Below are 12,239 nucleotides of genomic sequence, written 5' to 3'. Positions count from 1 at the left end.
GGTATTGTTTAAAAGGAAACAAATATGACAGCCTCCATATCACTCTCACCTTAGGTTCACGTTAAAGAAAACCTGAACTGAAAATTAAAAGTCAAAATAAACATATACAAGTCATATTTACCTCCAGTGTAGTCTACTCCTCAATCTCTTTCTCCTGTCCTGCATCCTGTTTGTCCACTGTGATCAAGGGACTTCTCCGTCCTCCATGTTGAAAATGGTCATTACCCCATAACAGCTTTCTGGTCAGAAAACTGTTAAACTGTAACCTTGCCCACTTGAGCCAAAGAAAAACATGGACATTACCTGGCACATGAGTTGTCCTCTCAGCTATAACTGACAGCAACTGATATAGAACTGACAGCAACTGATATATTTCAGTTCTGACAAAATTTTGTCAGAACTGGAAGGGATGGTTGCCAGAAAAAAATGGTGAGCTTCTGAGAGGAACTGATGGCAAGGTAACTATGTAATGTTTATTTGAAGTTTCCTTTAGTATTTATTTTAAATAATTGTACTCAGTTCAGGTTCCCTTTAAGGCACTCATACAATATACAACCAGATTGAGGGCTAGTTCACACCAAAAATTGCTAAGCGTAATTGCAAACGCTTAACGATTTGCTGCAGCTATTCCCGACATGTGCCTAGCAATTTTTGTATTTATGCATAGCAATTTTGGGGCTTGATTCACTAACTGGCGCTATGTGCTAGCGCCGGAGTGAAAAGCCACTTACTGCCCCATTAGTAGCTTTGCGCGCACTTACAGCCGCGCAAAGCTACTTCACGCACAGCCGTGCTCATTACGCGTGCAGCGCCGGTAATAGTGCGCGGTGCGACGATAATTGCGCATTGTATGCGTACGAAATGATGCATCAAAGTGCCGCTTCAGGGGCACCCGATGCTCAGTTATCGGGGGAATGGGTGCGCCGTTCACAGGGCAGCAGGTGCGACGTTATCGTCGCACCCGCTCCGCGGCTGCACTGGCGCAAGATATGTGGGCTGTGCGCGATATGTGGGCGCAAAACTCCTATCGCCCTGGTTTGTGCCCACAATGTATTTAGGCTCACTAACCGGCTTAGCGCCAGTTAGTGAATCAAGCCCTTGAAGTGTTTGTATTTACCGATTTTGTAGTTCTTGTTGCAAACAGGAAGTATACTTTAGCTTGGAAGTGAACAGCTTTTGGCAAAAAAAAAAAACAAAAAAAAAAAACGATGCTTTGAAACGTGTCCAGGTCCGCTATTTTTCAAGCGACTTTACAATTTTCCTATACTTTACATTGAGTCCCAATCACCTCCGAAAATGCTGCATGACCCGCGATTGCAAAAAAAAATAAAAAATAAACACATTGCGCTGATATGAAATAGCCCACAGAAAGACATTGGCCAAGTGCTTTTCGAAAATCTAGCGTTTTTGAAAGTAGTGTGAACCAGCCCTGATAAGGCTTTTAGGATGTGGCCATCTCTAACGTGACTAAATTATACACCTAAAATTTACAGCAAGGTGCATTTGTTATTAAAGTTCTAAATTATCAGCACTTTGTAAACTTTGCCTGTAGCGTACCCATATTTACTCACCGTAAAGAGAACACATAGTAGTTTTTTTTTTTTACTGAGCAAAACACTGGTGTGACCTGCATTAAACTGTGTGTTTGTTTTATGATTGCTCAAGTCTAGAAATAGATCAGAAATGTACCAGTTGTACTAGTTCTCTCTGGTGACATCTTCCTATCACTCATTCATGAATAGATAATTTCAGGCCACAAGAAATACAATAAAACAACTTCAGACAATGGAGATTAAGGGCCAGTTTCCAATATACCTAGGCAAATCGTTATAGAAAAAAAATGCTTGTGAATTTGCATGCACATGCGAATTCACGTGCGTTTGTGGCAGTTTTTCCATGCAAATTCGCATGCATGCAAATGTCATTTTTTTTCCTGTCGTCATTCATTAATATTGACCTATGCAGACCCATTACAATACATTGCGTACGTGAATTTGCGTGCGGCTAATGCAGCTAGTGGAAATAGGCCCAAAAGTACAGTACTTGACATGTTTTATTTGAAAATTCTTCACTAAAGCCTCAATTTTGGAACAAAATCCCACATGTGCAGTTATTTTCACATATAACTGACATAACAGTATTTTGGGGGCAACGGTGTTACCACTTTAGTATGAGGCAATCATATATCATGAGTAAATTAAAACAATAAGAAACAGCACTCTGATAAAACAACAACTAAATCACAAAAACAATGCTGCTGGAGTCTACAAGTCCTTTCATATTCGTTGAATCGGGTAAAAAAGCACAATAGATGGTAAAAGCCACCACGTGCTTTATCACATCGGTGTTCCCACTACCATAACAATTGAAGGCTTACCAGCTGTTGCCAAACCAAATAAGATAAGGATTGCAACAATCGCTCAAGTTGCGGTACCCTTTCTTGATTTCAGGTAGCCAGTGCCAGGACAGAGGTCAAAATTGCTTGTTTATTGACAAATCCAAATATAAAAAAAAAATAAAAGAAGTAGTAATAACAATCACCATCCTAGGTGGGATACTAGCAGCACCTGAACTAATTTATCACAGACCATCTACTAACGGGATACCCTTGGCCATGGGATCCCAGATAGAAGTGACCGTTTTCCCCCATTTTATTTGTTTAATTGAATTTCATGCATTTAAGTACATTAAAGTGGTTTACACAGAGGAGTTTAGTTGCTTTCTTTACTGGATGGATGTTTATGGACCGCATGAGGACATGGTGATTTGCGGAACAAGAAAGATACATGTGGGCTGATGACAGTCTTGGCAATAATAAAGCAATTGCAACCTTTGTCCTAGTACTGGCTGCCTGAAATCGAGAATGGGTAGCGTGACATGAGCAATTGTTGCAGCCTTATAATTTGGGTTGGCAACAGCTGGCAAGCTTTCAATTGTTATGGTAGTGCCAACCTCACATAGTCTGGAGTGTTCTGCGCAGGCGCAGTAGACGTCGACCTCGCGAGGTGGCATCTGGAAAGTAGGGGATCCCGGGACACCAGAGCTGCGCCGAGGGACATATCTGCTGCCAGGCACTGGAGGAAGCCCCGGGTAAGTAGATCTCATTTGTTTGGGCAGCTCGGATATATCATTTAACACTAGAATCTGCTTCCTGCGTTTAGAGGAGGTGCAGAAAACGTAACGAACGAGTTCTGCACAAGTGCGAACTAAGACTAAGGCCTGGAACCCACTAGCAGCTTTATTCTAAGCCTTTTGTAAGCGCTTGTGATTTGAAAAGCTCTTGTTAATGTAATGCTATGGGTGTGATCCCACTTGAGGGATGTGATTTTTTAATTATCTTCCATAGAGATGTCGCAAACCTCCGATTTTCGGTTCGCGAACCTTCGCGGAAGTTTCGGTTTGCGGAAAAGTTCGCGAACTGCAATAGACTTCAATGGTAATGCGAGCTTTGAAAAATGGCCACAAAAGTGATGGAAAAGATGTTTCAAGAGGTCTAACACCTGGAGGGGGGCATGGCCGAGTGGGATACATGGCCAAAGTCCCGGGGAAAAATCTGGAAGTGACGCAAAGCAGCGTTTTAAGGGCAGAAATCACATTGAAGGATAAATTGCAGGCCTAAAATGCTTTCAAACATCTTGCATGTGTATACATCAATCAGGGAGTGTAATTAGAGTTCTGCTTCACACTGATGCACCAAACTCACTGTGTAACGCAGGCCGTGCTGGATTGGTGCGCACCGTGGCGAAAGTGTAGGCCGTGGCGGTTTTCAAGCCCATATGGTCGCCGAGCTGTGGTAGCTCAATGATAGAACAGTGACTGTCCAGCTGATCAAATTTGGTCTGACCACAATGAAGCAATGACCTTATTATCTTTTGTGTCCCACCCCCACCTGAGACACTCAAATAGCCGGCGGGCATTGCTTCATTGTGATATGCAAGCCCCTTCACCGCGGCAAGGTAATGATCACGAAGGGGGATGGGCACATGTACATGCCTTTTGTTTTTTTTTGTTGCAGCCGCCCGCAGTGCAGCCAGAAAAATTAGGCAGGCATGTACACGCACCAGAAAAATTAGTCTAGCAGCGGCCTTAAAAATTCAGGAATCCGCCTAGAGTCCTGGACCTTGTTGGCGGTGGCGGAGAAGGCAAGCGGCCTGCAGGCAGAGATGCTGTGTGGGGACTGACTTAGTCTTTGGTCATGCAGTAGCCCTCCATGATCCATTCCTCATTCATTTTGATAAAGGTCAGGTACTGACCACTGTCGTGACTTAGGCGACTTCTCTTCTCAGTGACTATGCCTCCAGCTGCACTGAAGGTCCTTTCTGACAGGACGCTTGCGACAGGGCAAGAGAGCAGTTGTATGGCAAATTGGGACAGCTCTGGCCACAGGTCAAGCCTGCGCAACCAGTAGTCCAAGGGTTCAGCGTCGCTTTTCGCAGTGTCTACATCCACACTCAAGGCCAGGAAGTTGGCTACCTGTCGGTCCAGGCGTTGGTGGAGGGTGGATCCAGAAGGACTATGGGAGGAGTTGGACTAAAGAATGTCTGCATGTCCGACATCACCCTGAGATCGCTGGAGCGTCCTGTCCTTGCCTGCGTGGACTTGGGAGGAGGAGGGTTACTGCCAGTGGTACCTTGATTGCGTTGTGCAGCCACATCACCCTTAAACGCATTGTAAAACATCGACAGCTTGCTCTGCAAGTGCTGCAGCCTTTCCGTCTTCTGTTGAGTTGGTAACCGGTCCGCCACTTTGTGCCTGTACCGAGGGTCTAGTAGCGTGGCCACCCAGTACAGGTCATTCGCCTTGAGTTTATTGATACAGGGGTCCCTCAACAGGCTGGACAACATGAAAGAGACCATCTGCACAAAGCTGGATGCAGACGTACACTCCATCTCAACACACACAAGCAATAGAATGCAGCAGTACATGCATCCAGCTACATTTAAGTGGTCAGCAGGTGCTCGTCTGCCAATCAGGATGCACCATCATACACCCTTTACCTGCCATACCAAATCTAGCAGCCATTAGCATTCAGGTGGGAGGTTTCAGTTGGACGCTATCGCAAGATTGCGTTGCTAGCAGGACCGCCCCGTGCAGGCATCCCTCCCACAGGGGTCCCTCCCTAACCGCTCACCTGTCCGCCATGTCCTAGAGCTGAAAGAAAACGTTTAAAAACACACGACTGGTTCGCACGATGGCCTTGGGGCCCCGGCCAGTGAGAGAGGTCCGGGGCCCCTGGCCATCGTGCGAACCAATCGTGTGTTTTTAAACGTGCTCTCCATCTCCTCTTGCTCTTCCTCAGTGACGGGACGCAACTCCTCTTCCTCCCCCCAGCCACGAACAATACCACGGGAACGTGGAGCAGCAGAAGCCCCCTGTGACGGCGGCCGCGGTTGTTCTTCCACCGCCTCTTCCTCCTCCACAGAAACACCTTCCTCATCACCATGATCAGAGTCTGACTCCTTCCCCACTCGACTCCTCTTCTTTCTCCTCCTCCTCCTCCTCCTTCCCCCTCTGTGCTTCTGAAGGTGTTGTGGAAACATCGGGTTCGGATGTAAATCGCTCCGATTCCTGCTGCCGTAACGGTTCTCGTTCACGCTCCTCCACAGCTGTATCCACCACTCTACGCACGGCACGCTCCAGGAAGTAGGCGTAGGGGATCAAGTCGCTGATGGTGCCCTCAGCGTGACTCACCAGTTTGGTCACCTCCTCAAAGGGCTCCATGACCCTGCATGCATTTCGCATCAGTGTCCAGTTGTTGGGCCACAACATCCCCATCCTTCCAGATTGTGTCCTTGTACTGTAATGATACAGGTACTGGGTGACGGCTTTCTCCTGGTCTAGCAGGCGAGAGAACATCAGCAGGGTGGAATTCCAGTGAGTCGGGCTATCGCAAATCAGGCATCTCACCGGCAAGTTGTTTCTACGCTGAATGTCCGCAAAGCATGCCATGGCCGTGTTAGAGCGCCTGAAATGCCCACACAACTTCCTGGCCTGCTTCAGGACGTCCTCTAAGCCTGGGTACTTGGACACAAATCTGCACGACCAGATTCAGCACATGTGCCATGCAGGGTATGTGTGTCAGCTTTCCCAAATTCAACGCAGAAATGAGATTGCTGCCGTTGTCACACACCACGTTGCCGATCTCAAGCTTGTGTGGGGTCAGCCATTGATCCACCTGTTTGTTAAGAGCAGCCAGGAGAGCTGCTCCCGTGTGACTCTCCGCTTTGAGGCAAGACATGTCTAAGACTGCGTGACACCGTCGTACCTGGCATGCAGCATAGGCCTAGGGGTGCGGGGGCTGTGTAGCTGAAGAGGAGATTGCGGCACCAGCCAAGGAGGAGGAGGATGACAGAAGAGGTGGTAGCAGGCGAAGAGGAGGTGGCTGGAGGCCTGCCTGCAAGCCGTGGAGGTGTGACAAGTCGGTCAGCTGCGCAGCCACGTACTCCCTGCTTGCTGCCATCGGTCACCAGGTTGACCCAATGGGCTGTGTACGTAATGTAGCGGCCCTGCCTGTGCTTGGCAGACCAGGCATCCGTGGTCAGGTGGGCCCTTGACCCAACGCTCTTCGCAATAGATGACACCACTTGCCTCTCAACTGCACGGTACAGTTTGGGTATGGCCTTTTGTGAAAAAATAATGGCGGCCTGGTATCTTCCATTGCGGTGTACCAATGGCCACAAACTTACGGAAAGCCTCCGACTCCACCAGCTTGTATGGTAATAGCTGGCGAGCTAATAGTTCCGCCACGCCAGCTGTCAGATGCCGGGCAAGAGGGTGACTGGCAGACATTTGCTTCTTACGCTCAAATACTTCCTTCACGGACAGCTGGGTACTGCTGTGGGCAGGGGAGAAGGAACCGCTCAAGGGAAGAGGCGGTGTGGAGGAGGGTGGCTGTGAAGGTGCAAGGGAGAAAGTGGATGAAGACGATGCACCTGAAGGAGGAAGAGGAGAAGGAGGGTGGCTTGTCTTTTGAGGGGTGCTGCTTTTCCTCAGGTGTTCTTGCCATAGCTGTTTGTGCCTTCTCTCCAGGTGCCTTCGTAAGGCACTTGTCCCTACGTGAGAGTTGGCCTTTCCACGGCTCAATTTTTGCTGGCAGAGACAACAGATGGCTTTGCTCCGATATGTTAAAAAAATTCCAAACCGCTGAGCCCCCCCCTGGGGTGATGGCGCTACAGTGGCATCAGCAGCTGACGTTGAAGGGCATGTTGGCTGGCTGTCCATAGCTGGCGATACATGGCACCGAACACTGCCCCCAGCTGTTTCTGAGGACGAGCTCCCTCTGCTTCTATCATGGAGTCGTCTCCTCCTACTCCTCCTCTGAACTGTCCCCCTGGTCATCTCCTCTACTGGGAACATACGTGGCATCCGTATAATCGTCATCATAATCCTCCTGCCCAGCTTCGCTTTCCTCAGACACCTCCTCAACTGCACCAACTTCAGGTGGTTCATCATCCCCCTCCTCACACGTTACGTCCATACTATCGCCACCTAACTCAGACGTATGAGGTGGTGTACCTGCGCCTTCTTCTTGTTGTTGCAGTAGTGGCTGTGAATCAGTGATTTCACCACCACCAAATAACTCCTGCGAAGTGTCAAATGCAGCGGATGTGGTGCTTGTACTAGCGCTGGTGGCACTGGCTGCGGGAGATGAGGACTTCTGTGTTAAATACTCAACCACGTCCTCACAATTTTGGGAAGTGATGGCACGTGCCTTCTTCTGAGCACTGTATTTTGGGACAGGTCCGCATGAAATCACAGCAAGACCACCTCGCACAGACCTGCCGTTGCCTGGTGGCCTTCCTCTGGGTCTGCCTCTACCTGGTTTGTCCATTTTGTCCATCTCGGGGGGATGCTAGGTATATGCAGTGAGCTGGGTTCACTGAATAGTAAAGGTAGTTAGATGCAGTGAGGTGGGTTCACTCAAAAAAAAGCTGGGTATATGCAGTGATGAGGTGGGTTAAGTAAACACAACAGGTACTGGGTATTTGCAGTACTGGGTAGTACAATGTGCAGCTCCCTGTCACACACACAGGTAGTCACTGAATGTGCTGGGCTGCTGGCAGTGGCACACACACTATGAATTAGCAAGGCTGTGCATGCAATAAAAGTGTCAGTTTGACACACAGAAAACAAAAAAAAAAAAGTGTACAGGATGAGCTCTGAAAAGAGCTGTTGAGGGGTGCTATAAAAGCAATAATAATCAGCCAGAAGCAAGCTAAGCAGCCAAGAACCTAACTAATCTGTCCCTAGAAGAACAAGTATGCAGCAGCGGTCCCTAGTCTGTCTCACTCTCTAGCAGGCACACGAGTGAGGCTAATGGCCGCCGGAGCCTGCCTTATATAAAGGGGGTGGGGCTCCAGGGCTTAGTGTAGCCTGAATGGGTTCAATGTGCCTGCTGACTGTGATGCAGAGGGTCAAAGTTGACCCTCATAGTGCATTATGGGGCAAATCGAACTTCCGCAAAAGTTTGCTTGGTCCAGGCGAACGCAAACCCCCAAAGTTCGCCTGGAACCGTTCGCTACATCTCTAATCCTCCATAACATTACATTAGCAAGAGCTTTTCAAATCACAAGTCCTTATAAAAGGCTCAGAAAAGCCCTGCTAGTGGATCCAGGCCTTTTACTTGCAGGAAGATGGCAGTTTCTGGACAGTATAAAAGCAACAGTACACTAGGCCACTTCTCTTTCCAGAAGGCAGCACTGCTACAACAGTGAAGGAGAAGAAGCATGGGCAGCAGTGTTGCTTGTCTGGTCCCGTTTCGACATGCTGAAATGTGCCTGCTGCGCCCCTCTCCAAAATGGTGTCATCAGTGCTAATAAGGATTTGCATACGGACCCCAAACCCCCCTCTGCTCCAGTGCATGGCAATGAGGATTCGTATGTGATCTGTGGAAAATAAAGCAGATGCAAATTTTTTCAACCACATGTGATTCGGAAGCAGCCAATTGATTTTAATGGGCTGTTATTCTGGATCAGAATTCACGTGTGGGGTCACTCACTGCAAGAAATCTTGCCATACGGAAACTGAAATATAATACTACTATTTAAGCAATGTTTTGATCTACTGTAATTGGTTACTTATCCCCAAAACAGATAAGGGGGGGGGGGGGAAGCTTTAACCAATAAAAATTACTACTATACCATGAAAAAATGCTGGTCACGATGCCTCCTCATGTGTACCATTACTTTCTTTATTCAATAATCCATACATCTAAAACATCTCCCCTTACAAAATGTAAGCAGGAAGAGATAACATACTCCACATAATTTAAAAACAAGAATTTGTGAAGTGCACACTGCGCATCGGCTGCCTGTGGTTGAAAATACAATACCACAATAATAGGGCAAAAATGAGTAGTTAGTAAGCATATCTTTGGCCAGAGACATTTATAGCTAATCAAACCACATTTGTCTGCGCATGCACCCACCAATCAACTGCCATAAACTGATAAAGTCCAGGGGGGCCCCCTTTATAATGCATGCATTATCCCACCGCTGAACTCAGTAAATGTTCCACCATGTTAAAGAGACTCCGTAACAAAAATTGCATCCTGTTTTTTATCATCCTACAAGTTCCAAAAGCTATTCTAATGTGTTCTAGCTAACTGCAGCACTTTCTACTATGACAGTCTCTGTAATAAATCAATGTATCTTTCCCCTGTCAGACTTGTCGGCCTGTGTCTGGAAGGCTGCCAAGTTCTTCAGTGTTGTGGTTCTGCTATGAACTCACCCTTCCTGGCCCCTCTATGCACACTGCCTGTGTGTTATTTAGATAAGAGAGAAGAGAGAAGCTGCTCTAATCAGCTGGATAAATCGTCCTCTGAGCTGGCTGGGCTTTCACATACTGAGGCATTACAAACAAGGGCAAAGCTGTTTGCAGGAAGAAAAGAGCAGCCTGAAACTTCAGTGCACGGGGGAAAGAAACACACAAATGATCTCTTGAGATTCAAAAGGAATGCTGTATACAGCCTGCTTATGTATGGATGTATTTTCTATGTGTGGACATACTGTACATCAACCTACTTCCTGTTTTGGTGGCCATTTTGTTTGTTTACAAACAAACTTTTTAAAACTGTTTTTAACCACTTTTAATGCGGCGAAGAGCGGCGAAATTGTGACAGAGGGTAATAGGAGATGTCCCCTAACGCACTGGTATGTTTACTTTTGAGCGATTTTAACAATACAGATTCTCTTTAAAGTTCATTGTTTGGCTTGCTGCACAGGATCTTCTAAAAAAATTAGCATATTGTGATAAAGTTCATTATTTTCTGTAATGTACTGATAAACATTAGACTTTTATATATTTTAGATTCATTACTCACAACTGAAGTAGTTCAAGCTGTTTATAGTTTTAATATTGATGATTTTGGCATACAGCTCATGAAAACCCAAATTTCCTATCTCAAAAAATTTGCATATTTCATCCGACCAATAAAAGAAAAGTGTTTTTAAAGAGAACCCGAGGCGGGATTTAATTATGCTAGTGGGGCACAGAGGCTGGTTGTGCACACTAACACCAGCCTCTGTTGCCTCATGGTGTGCCTCCAGGACCCCCCTGCAGGCCGCTATAGCCCCCGCAGTGCTGGCGACACACAGCGTGTTGCCAGCTCAATGTTTACCTATGCGCTGTCTGTCAGCGCCGCTCCCCCGCATCGGCGCTACCCGCCTGTGTCACTTCCCTCCAATCAGCGGGAGGGAAGGGACACGGGCGGGTAGCGCCGATGCGGAGGAGGCGGGGGAGCGGCGCTGAGCTGGCGACACGCTGTGTGTCGCCAGCACTGCGGGGGCTATAGCGGCGCGCAGGGGGGTCCTGGAGGCACACCATGGGGCAACAGAGGCTGGTGTTAGTGTGCACAACCAGCCTCTGTGCCCCACTAGCATAATTAAATCCCACCTCGGGTACTCTTTAAAACAAAAAACAAAAACAAAAAAAAGTCAACCGTCAAATAATTATGTTCAGTTATGCACTCAATACTTGGTCGGGAATCCTTTTGCAGAAATTACTTCTTCAATGCGGCGTGGCATGGAGGCAATCAGCCTGTGGCACTGCTCAGGTGTTATGGAGGCCCAGGATGCTTCGATAGCGGCCTTAAGCTCATCCAGAGTGTTGGGTCTTGCGTCTTTCAACTTTTTCTTCACAATATCCCACAGATTCTCTATGGGGTTCAGGTCAGGAGAGTTGGCAGGCCAATTGAGCACGGTAATACCATGGTCAGTAAACCATTTACCAGTGGTTTTGGCACTGAGCAGGTGCCAGGTCGTGCTGAAAAATGAAATCATCTCCATACACCTTTTCAGCAGATGGAAGCATGAAGTGCTCCAAAATCTCCTGATAGCAAGCTGCATTGACCGTGCCTTTGATAAAACACAGTGGACTAACACCAGCAGCTGACATGGCACCCCAGACCATCACTGACTGTGGGTACTTGACATTGGACTTCAGGCATTTTGGCATTTCCCTCTCCCCAGTCTTCCTCCAGACTCTGGCACCTTGATTTCCGAATGACATGTAAAAGTTGCTTTCATCAAAAAAAAAGTACTTTGGACCACTGATCAACAGTCCAGTGCTGCTTCTCTGTAGCCCAGGTCAGGCGCTTCTGCTGCTGTTTCTGGTTCAAAAGTGGGTTGATGCTTCCATCTGCTGAAAAGCTGTATGGAGATGAAGATTTCATTTTTTCAGCACGACCTGGCACCTGCTCACAGTGCCAACACCACTGGTAAATTGTTTACTGACCATGGTATTACTGTGCTCAATTGGCCTACGAACTCTCTTGACCTGAACCCCATAGAGAATCTGTGGGATATTGTGAAGAGAAAGTTGAGAGACGCAAGACCCAACACTCTGGATGAGCTTAAGGCCGCTATCGAAGCATCCTGGGCCTCCATAACACCTGAGCAGTGCCACAGGCGGATTGCCTCCATGCCACGCCGCATTGAAGCAGTCATTTCTGCAAAAGGATTGCCGACCAAGTATTGAGTGCATAACTGAACATAATTTGAAGGTAGACTTTTTTTTGTTTTAAAAACACTTATTGGTCGGTTGAAATATGCTAATTTTTTGAGATAGGAAATTTGAGTTTTCATGAGCTGTATGCCAAAATCATCATTATTAAAACAATAAAAGGCTTGAACTACTTCAGTTGTGTGTAATGGATCTAAAATATATAAAAGTCTAATGTTTATCAGTACATTACAGAAAATAATGAACTTTATCACAATATGCTAATTTTTTGAGAAGAT

The 12,239-nt window shown here is 47.0% G+C and overlaps 1 protein-coding gene across 1 annotated transcript in view; it reads right to left on the bottom strand.

Moving 5' to 3' along the window:
- TTC39B (tetratricopeptide repeat domain 39B) overlaps positions 1–12,239 on the bottom strand; it is a 275,315-nt gene that overhangs the window by 249,309 nt on the left and 13,767 nt on the right. The window lies entirely within an intron of this gene.

Source organism: Hyperolius riggenbachi, chromosome 1, assembly GCF_040937935.1.
Source record: "Hyperolius riggenbachi isolate aHypRig1 chromosome 1, aHypRig1.pri, whole genome shotgun sequence".
Lineage (NCBI taxonomy): Eukaryota > Metazoa > Chordata > Amphibia > Anura > Hyperoliidae > Hyperolius > Hyperolius riggenbachi.
This window is presented reverse-complemented; position numbering and strand designations above follow the sequence as displayed.